Genomic DNA, 10,446 nt, shown 5'->3' with positions numbered 1-10,446 from the left:
CTGCTCCTACAGTGTTCACTGATGGTGGAAAAAAGGGAGCTGCTGCCCTTATATATTATCCAGACCAGCAATACCCCAAACCTCTCTTTACTGAACTTTCTGATAATTCCCCTCAGTACAAAGAACTTTATGCTGTTTTCCTTGCATTAAAAGCTGTACCAGAATCCTTCAACCTTTTTTCTGACAGTTTGTATACTGTTAACTTACTTCCATGGCTTGCTCGATCTTATGTAAGAATTGATGACAACCCACTTTCTCCTCTTTTAATTCAAATTGCCTCTATGCTCTGTTCTCGAACCCATCCACTGTATGTTCAGCACCTACGTTCCCACAGCCCTCTTCCTGGTCCCCTGTCCGAAGGGAATGCTGCAGCCAACCACCTTGCCTCCACAGGAATTTTCCTAGCCTCTGTCTCTAATCCTGCTGACTTTCATTCCCTAACCCATGTTAATCTTAAAGGTCTTCGAGCTCGATTTCCTGATATTCCTCTGCCACAGTTAAAACGTATTCTTGCTACATGTTCCTCCTGTGCAGGTCTAATCAAAACACCTGCTATTCAGACTCTGGGGGTTAATCCTCGAGGTTTAAAAGCCAACGCTCTTTGGCAAATTGATGTTACCCACATACCTAACTTTGGCAAACAAAAATATGTATTCGTCTCAATTGATACCTTCTCTAAGTTTATATGGGCTACAGCTCAGACTGGAGAAAACTCAAAAAAGCTTATAAGCCATATGCTCTCCTGTTTTGTTGTAATGGGCTTACATCTTCAACTTAAAACGGATAATAGACTTGCTTTTACCAGCAAACAATTTAAAGATTTTTGTTCCCTCTGGAACATTACTCATACTAAAGGCATTCCGTATAATCCACAGGGACAAGGCATTGTTGAGAGGGCCCATCAAACTCTTAAGGCTCAATTAAATAAAGAAAAAGGGGAAATGTACCCCCCTAATATCCAGCTGGCAAAAGCCTTAACTACATTAAATCTCTTTAATATTTACAAAAACTCAGACCAACCTCCTATAATTCTTCATTGGCAAACACCACCCACCCTCCCAGCTATTAAAGTCAAATGGAAAGACCCACTTGATAAAATTTGGAAAGGACCTGACCCCCTGTTGACTATGGGGAGGGGTTTCGCATGTATTTTTCCACAAAATTACTCCAAGCCTGTTTGGGTTCCTGCCCACCATGTCCGGCAATACCCACATGATGGTGCTGATATCCCTGAAGAACAAGAAACACTGCAAGAAGACTGGCTTCAAGAGGACTGGCTACAGGATGCACCCCAGGATCCATAATACAGCATGGCAGAATAAAAAAAAATCTGATTCACAGAACTCCCCCCCCCCCAATGAATGTCTTATGCTATGACTGGCCAGTTGTGTTTTGTGAGTGAGTGAAAAAAAAAATTGAGTGAGTTGAGTGACCAAAATTTTTGTATGACCCATTGTGCTCAGAGTACTTTGAAAGTTAACTGACTTTATATAAAACGGCTGGATGCAGCCTTGGTTTCTGGAGACATCCAGAAACAGTCCAAAAATTGTTCATTCCCCCTTTTGATTTATTTTTTAAGTCTTGATATCAATATGAAATATTTAGTCTTAAACTGTGTGAGTAAAGATGGTTCAACTATGACAGTAGATCTAAATTCACATTTGAAATGATATGTCTTATTTACAAGTTTTTCTTCTCCTGTGTGTTATAAACTATATGTTTAATATGCGTGTTTCAAGTTTGGTAAACATTAACTTAACAGTTAAATTGTAACTTTGAAGCTACATTTTTATGAGAAGAGGTAAAATCAATTCATTTAAGTAACTGAGTGTTTAAGGTAGAACTCTAAATATTCAATGTGACAATTCATCATCTCCTAAGTTAAAAAACAAATCCTCTATACAGGACATTTTTGGAGGGCCCCCAAAAATGTCCTGTAAGCTATCTTGTGGAAATTAATCCACAACAAATTTGGCATCAATCCGATATTGTAAATGTACCAAAAAAAAATTGTCACTAAAATGTGTTAACTCTAGTAACCTGAGTTTGCTTAAAAACCCAATGTAAAAATAGTTAAGAATCAATATATGTGACTTAAATTCGGTATGAAAATTTTGCTATATAGAGACTGCTATATGAGGTCACATAAGATGGCCTTTACACGAAATTATAAAGATACCTAAACCAATTATAATCATTGAGTTATCAATTGTAGTAAACTTCTAATTTGTTACAAAGTTTGTATCTCCTGCGGAAGTTAGTGTGGCACAAGTTCCTGATCCCTCTCCCACGCAGCAGCCTAGATCGTCTCCAGTTGAGTTCTCTCCAAGCCAGAGAGCACTAGCTCGGGAAGAAGTACCCTCAGGCTATCCCGGCATGTCTGCCCTCCCTATCTGCAGAGCCAGTTTCAGATTAGGTACTGAACAACACTTCTGAGGCTACAACCCTCCACATTATGTGAGGAGACTAGATAAAAAATAGTTAGATCACAGGTATTCAAGGCAGACCCTGCAAGGACATTCTTATTGATTTCTTTATTTTTGCTACCAGGGTCATCACTGGGACTTGGTGCCTTCCTTGCTTCCCATGATCATTTTTTTTCCTTTTTAAAATTTTTGATAAAGACTGAAAGAAATGGGGAGAGGTAAAGAGCAGTTGAGAAAGGGAATGAAAAAGAGACACCTGTTACCTGAAGTCATTTCAGTTGGAAGATAGAACCTGGGTCTTCAGAGCAGCCATGCCTCTGTTCTGTGAGCCTTTCCAGGTAACACCTTATACTGAATTTTCCCCTTTCTCCTTCCACCCCTACACAACATCCTTTTTTAGCTAAAGCTATGTAAGATGGCATCTGAAGCAGCTTGAATGAGTTACTCATTTTTACTGCATTTCTTCCATGTGCCTAGTGGGGATACATATTACTATAATATTGCATAGTGTTCTTCCTCCTGTCAAAGAGAAAAATCACAAAGTCAGCACAATGCTACAGTCCTCTTGCTTTGACTCTTCCCTCTCCCTCTGGATCAAGACACACAGGGCTGACCCTGCTTCCAGATCACCTCACAGTCCCCAACATGGGGACAGAGAAGCATAGCCCTGCCAGCTTCCTACTGACTTAAATGTGGATTGGTAGAATTGCCTTTGTTTCCTGCACAGCCTCCTCTAGTATGGAACCCACTTTTGTAGGACCTTACCCAAATCATCCAACTAGAGTTGAAGTCCTAGAATGTGTCCTGGAACTTGGGGAGATCACTGCCCTCTAAGAGCTTCAGACTCCTCACAGGACCTGGTCTTAGTAGTGTTCAGAGGAGGCTAGCTGATAATTACAGTTGATTCACTGTATTTCTTTTTTTAAATATTTATTTATTTCCTTTTTGTTGCCCTTGTTTTTATTGTTGTTGTAGTTATTATTGTTGTTTATGTTGTCATTGTTGGATAGGAGAGAGATGGAGAGAGCAGGGGAAGACAGAGAGGGGGAGAGAAAGACAGACATCTGCAGACCTGCTTCACTGTCTGTGAAGTGACTCTCCTGCAGGTGGGGAGCCGGGGGCTCAAACCAGGATCCTCATGCCGGTCCTTGCGCTTTGTGCCACATGTGCTTAACCTGCTGCACTTCTGCCGGACTCCCGATTCACTGTATTTCAAAAGCACAATTTATAAATATTAGTTGAGCTATGAGAGAGAGAGACAGAGACAGAGAGGCAACACTTTGCCATATTTGATTATTTCATGCAGAGGACTAAACTCAGGACCTCATGCTTCAAGTCCAGCTCTTTATTCACTGCACCATGTCCTAGGCAACTCATATAAAATAAAAAGACATCTTGACTCCTCCTCTCTTCAGAGAAATCCTTTGCTCCCATCAGCTTCAGAAGGAGCACCTTGGGGTTCTCAGGTGACCAGGCATCAAGGAGGAGAGAAGCTAACTACCCTGTTCGTCCTCTGTTGCCTTCAACTTTCCAGAATGATGAGAACCTCAATACCCACCTTCTTTCTGGATTCCTATGATGTATCTCGGGGATTAAGTTCAGGATTAAGGCAGTTCTGAACTCCTATGAGCAGTCAGGGCCACAGGGGGAGGGAGGAAGCATTGGAATAAACCTAGGTTCAATTCCTGGCTCTGCCCCTGGTTGATGTGTGATTTGGGGCCCATTACCCAGCCTTTCTGAATTCAGTGTCCCTCTTCTGTACTAACACCACCAGTGCATGTGAGCAAGGACTCCCTCCCCAGTTTACCAAGGTATATTTCTTGGGCTGGTTTGGAGCAGACCCTGTTCTTCTCAGTGTGGGTTCAGTTGCTGGCTGCATGTTTGTGCAGTGAGTATGGCTTGTCTGGGAGCAAATACTGTTGAAGAGAAAGTGAAACTCTGCATTTCTGAGAAGTAACAGGCCAAACCAACATACCAAAGCCACCACCCATAATGGGTCAGTACTCTGTCAGTCTCACCCTCCCTGCTGACCCCACTAGCAGAATAGACCCAGACTGAAGAACCTGGGATATAAGAACCATCCTTAGTCCTTCTTTGGCTCAGCCTTTCTTTCAAGGGACTTTAGAAAGGAAATGGCCACTAACATACTTTGGGACCCTTGGTCACACTTTTATTTTTTTATTATTAATGATTTAATATTTATTTACAAAATTACATGTCAACATGGGTATAATGACTCTCCATATTGTCCTCCATAATGGTTGTACCAATTTGCATCCCCCCAGCAGTGTAATAGAGTTCCTTTCTCTCCGCATCCTTTCTAACATTAAAAAAAATTTTTTTTTTGCTTTTTAAAATTTTAATTTACTTATAAAAAGAAAACATTGACAAAATCATAGGATAAGAGGGGTTAAAAAAAGAGGGATACAACTCCACACAATTCTCACCACCAGAACTCCATATCCCATCCTCTCCTCTGATAGCTTTCCTATTCTTTAACCCTCTGCAAGTAAGGACCCAAGGTCATTGTGGGATGCACAAGTGGAAGGTCTGGCTTCTGTAATTGCTTCCCTGATGAACATTGGCATTGACAAGTCGATCCATACTCCCAGCCCACTTCTCTCTTTCCCTAGTGAGGTTCTGGGGATTTGGAGCTCTAGGACACATTGGTGGGGTTTTCTGTCTAGGGAAGTCTTGGCATCATGTTAGCATCTGGAACCTGGTGGCTGAAAAGAGAGTTAACATAAAGCCAAACAAGTTGTTGACTAATCATGAACCTAAAGGCTGGAGTAGTGCAGATAAAGAGTTGGGAGGTACTCCATTTTGTAGATAGCTAGTAGGCATATTTTAGTTATATTCCAAAGGACCCATGCCTATACTACCTCCCCCCCACCCCAGCATGAAATCTGATATGCAGGTGGATCCAAGTTATCTTCTGGCAGGCAAGAATTCTACCACTGAACCACCAATGCCTGTCAAATTATTGTCTGGGGAGATGAAGTTATGGTTGGAAAAAGGACCAGAAAGCTGGATCAGGGAAGACAGTAGCTCCCAAATATGGGAAAGGTATATAAACATTGTTGACTGTAAACTCCATTGATTTAGTGTGATCTGGGGCCCATATTCAGCTTAGGAGCCTATGTGACCTCTGCATCCCTGTAGATCTGAGTTTACATTCTGTGATCATAAATAGGAACTTTCCAAGCTGCCCAAATATCAGGACCCATCTTCTTCAGGTGTAGCATAGAGTATGTTGTCCAGCCTCCCTTCAGAGAATGGAACATTCTCTACTGTTGTTGATCCAAGTTGAGGGCAAGGTCCTATGGGGCCCACAAAGGGGTCTATTGTATTGTTCCTGATAGAGATGACCAGTAACAATGGAGAGAGGGGTTTATTCAGGGTATAGGCCCATCATGTCTGTTTGGGAACCTCAGGACTCCCAGAATTAAAATTTTTTTTTAATATTTATTTATTCCATTTTGCTGCCCTTGTTGTTTTATTGTTTTAGTTATTATTGTTGTTGTCATTGTTAGATAGGACAGAGATAAATGGAGAAAGAAGGGTAAGACAGAGAGAGGGAGAGAAAGACACCTGCAGAGCTGCTTCACTCCTTGTGAAGTGACTCCCCTGCAGGAGCCGGGGGCTCAAAAGGGCATCGTTACTCTGTTCCTTGTGCTTTGTGCCACCTATGCTTTACCCACTGCACTACAGCCTGACTTTCCCTTTTCAACATTTGTCCTCTATTTTGTTGATGAAGACAATTCTCACAGATGTAAGGTGCTATCTCAATGTGGTTTTAATTTGCATTTCTCTGGTGATGATTGAATTAGAACATTTTTGTATATGTCTGTGGGCCATGCAGCAGAGAATATTTCTTTTTGTAATTATAAAATGGAAATATTGAAAAGACTATAGGCTAAGAGGGGCACATTTCCACACAGTACCCACCCACAGAGCTCCATATCCAATCTCCCCCCTTGATAGCTTCCCTATTCTTTATCCCTCTGGGAGTATGGACCCAGGATCATTATGGGGTGCACAAGGAGGAAGGTCTGGCTTCTGTAATTGCTTCTCTGCTGAACATGGGCATTGGCAGGTCCATACACACTCCCAGCTTGGTGGGGTCCTCTGCCCAAAGAAGTTGGGTTAGCGTTATGGTAGCATCTGGAACCTGGTGGCTGAAAAAGAGTTAAGATATAATACAGAATAAATTGTTGACTAGTCATGAACCTAAAGGCAAGAATATTGTAGATGAAGATTGGGGTCTCCTTTTTGGAAAAAGCTAGTTGGTCTGTTTTAGGTATATTCCACAGGGCCCATGACTTTACTAATTTTTGCCTGAGCCTGACATCTCATATGCAGGTAGACATAGGTTATTGTCTGGGCAGATGGTGTCATAGTTGTAAAAAGGACTAGAAAGCTGGATTAGGGCAGAGAGTAGCTCCCAAATATGAGGAAAATATATAAATATTATTAACTGTAAACCCCATTGATTTGGAGCCCATATTCAGCACAGGAACCTCATGTAAGTTCTTCATACCTGTAGATCTGAGCTCACATTCTGTGGTCACAGCTAGCAAAATTCCAGTCTGCACTAATTTCAGGACCCATCTTCCTCGGGTAGTAGGTAGTGTATGTTGTCCAACCTCCCTTCAGAGAATGGAACATTCCCTATCATTGTTGATCTAAATTGAGGGCAAGATCCTATAGGGGTCTACAAAGGGGTCTATTATGTTGTTGTTTATGGAGATGATCAGTGACAGTGGTGAGAGGGATCTGTTAGAGGTCTAGGCCCATCATGTCTGTGTGGGAGCCCCAGAGCTCCCTGACCAGGGCCCCAGGTGTTGGGGTGGCCTGGTTGTGACTAAAGAGTCATCGTTAAAGTATGCCAGTCTCTTGCCCCTATTCAGCTTTTGCAGTCCTTACTTTGTCTGACATGGTTAGCTTTGGAGTGATTGGGGGATGTGTAATAGGAGGTAGGTGAAGAGGGCATCTAAGTCTAAGTAGAAACTATTTTAGGTACTTTAAGGTGTCTTTTTGGTTCTTTCTACTTTCTTGTATGACACAGCAAATCCTAACAATGGGATTTTTAAAGTTAACCAAATTTCAAAATAATTTGGTTTTAGTAATAACTATCTATTGTCTTCTTAAACCCTAAAGCAGCAGGAACCTTCTCCTTTCTCTATAAAGCCCATACATCTCCCAGTCCTGGAACCTCTAGGGTGGGGCTCACTTTCCAGAATGCTTCCCTTAAGTCATACCAACTGATACTGCATCTGCTGATCCCAGTCTAATCAATGCAACCACTACCACCTCAGCATGCTGTACTTTGGACTGTGTACAGAGACATCACACATAGTATATCGACTCTTCAGCTTCATTACTCTGGTGAGACTGTTCCTAGCTCATATGACTCCTTAATTCCATTCTGAGTGGTACATTTCTTTTTTCTTTTTTTTATTTAAGAAAGGATAAATTAACAAAACCATAGGGTAGGAGGGGTGCAACTCCACACAATTCCCACCACCCGATCTCCATATCCCATCCCCTCCCCTAATAGCTTTCCCATTCTCTATCCCTCTGGGAGCATGGACCCAGGGTTTTTGTGGGTTGTAGAAGGTGGAAAGTCTGCCTTCTGTAATTGCTTCCCTGCTGAACATGGACGTTTACTGGTCGGTCCAGACTCCCAGTCTACCTCTCTCTTTCCCTAGTAGGGTGGGTCTCTGGGGAAGCGGAGCTCCAGGACACATTGGTGGGGTCTTCAGTCCAGAGAAGCCTGGCCGGCATCCTGATGACATCTGGAACCTGGTGACTGAAAAGAGAGTTAACATACGAAGCCAAACAAATTGTTGAGCAATCATGGACCCAAAGCTTGGAATAGTGGAGAGGAAGTGTTAGGGGGGTACTCACTGCGAACTCTAGTGTACTTCTGCTTTCAGGTATATATTTTGCAGTAGTTTATGGATACGTGTGAACATATGCTCTCTCTCATAGAAACTGGTGTATATCTAGGTTTTGGGACTTTGTTAGAAAGTGAACCACCTGGGATGGAATTAGAGTACACCATGAAAGGAAAGGTCTCACCCGAGTAATGAAGCTGCAGGGTTGTCATTCCACACGTGAAGTCTCTGGACACAGTCTGAAGTGAAGCATGTTGAGGTGGCAATTGTTGCGTTGACTAGGTTGCGATTGGCAGATGCAACATTATTTGATATGGATTGGGAGAGGCATACGGGATAGTGGACCCTATTCAAGGGTTCCAGGACTGGGGGAAGTAGAGGCTCTATAATGGAGATGTGAGGTTTCTGCTGTCTTAGGGTTCAAAAAGACAATCGATAGTTAATGTTATCATCACATTATTTGGTAATTGGGTTAACTTTGAAAAGTCCTTTTGTTGGGGTTTGCTGTACAGTACCCAGTATCTTGTATATAGCTGTGCTATTGGTTGCTTCTGATCTACTTGGTCTAGGCTTTTGAGAGAGTCCGCATATCAAATACACAGCCTATATATTAAAAAGACTAAGTCTGTGTTTTAAAAAACTTTGAGACATACAATTAATTTCCCCCTCTCATATTAATTAACTAGTGATTTATATGACTACATTTTACTAGGAGTGTACATAAACACTATTCCCACCACCAAAAGACTGTGACCCATCCTTCCCACCCACTCCCACCCCCCACTGGCCCAGGAAACTGCATGTCTACCCCGTTTTATTTTGGTATTTAATTTTTTATTTGGAAATTTAGTCTATTGAGTTTAAATATTATGTGCAAATCTCCTACAATTCAGATGCAATACACACTCAAGTATCTGAGTCCATGATGGCAGTAGAAGGACCTTTAACAGCTCACTGGTCTTTGTATAGGCTGAAAGGTGGTATTGATTTATGCTTTCAGAAGAGGAAACAAATTTTGAGATCAGTCACGAAACAATTGTAGCAAAATGGAGCACTAGGCACCAAGTGTCCTCATACACAGTAAGTTTTGTATTCTACTGGGTGAGCCATTTCCTCTTTGGCATCCCACTCTGTATCTGTGACACTTAAAATCTTTAAAAAATATTTATTTATTTTTAGATAGAGACATAGAGAAGTTGAGAGGAAAGGGGAGATAGATAAGAGAGAGAAAGAGACACCTGCAGCGCTGCTTGTGAAGAGTACCCCTGGCAGGTGGGGCCCAGGGGATTGAGTCTGGGTCTTTGCACATTGTAATATGTTCTCTCAACCCAGTAAGCTGCCTGGTCCTGTCTGAGACTCTTTATAAGATATCAGAATGAGGACTTCCAGAGGCAAGGCTACGGAGCAGCAGCAGCTGTATTTCTCTCCTCTCCTCTCCCGGGTCAATTAGGAATACCAAAGGAAATCATCTGGGACCTCAACAAGGCAGTATTAGAACGACTTCAGGTTAAACCAACAAGAAGAAATATTGGAGAAATGAACCAGGACTAGAGTCCAGATAAAAGCCCCCCGAAGGTTGAAGCACAAAATAATGACATCAACATCTAAACACTAGTTAAGAAAATAATCACAGAGGTGAGTAAAGAGTTTGAAAGAATTGTCATCAGAAATGCAGAATCAACGAATGAGACCCTGGAAGAAAACACTAATTTTCTCAAGGTTATTAGAGAGCTGAAAGCTGAAATAGATGAGCTAAGAACACACCTAGCTGAACAAGCTAAAACAGTATCAGAACAGGGTAACAAAATAGATGAACTCCAGAAAACAGTAGAGGGGAAAGAGAATAGAATAAATAAGGCTGAAGACAGAATTAGCAAGATAGAGGACAAATTGGAGACAACTAAAAAAGAAGTAAGAGATCTCAAAAAGAGATTAAGAAATACTGAAAACAACAACAGAGACCTATGGGATTATTTCAGAAGAAATGATATATGCATTATTGGCTTACCAGAGGAAGAAAGAGAGGCAAGGGAAGAAAGCATTCTTCAGGACATAATTGATGAGAACTTCTCTAGTCTAGACAACATCGAAGACATAAAGGTTCAAGAAGCCCTGAGGTT

This window comes from Erinaceus europaeus, chromosome 4 (genome assembly GCF_950295315.1).
Source record: "Erinaceus europaeus chromosome 4, mEriEur2.1, whole genome shotgun sequence".
NCBI classification, from domain to species: Eukaryota; Metazoa; Chordata; class Mammalia; order Eulipotyphla; family Erinaceidae; genus Erinaceus; species Erinaceus europaeus.
Note: the sequence above shows the minus strand (reverse complement) of the source record.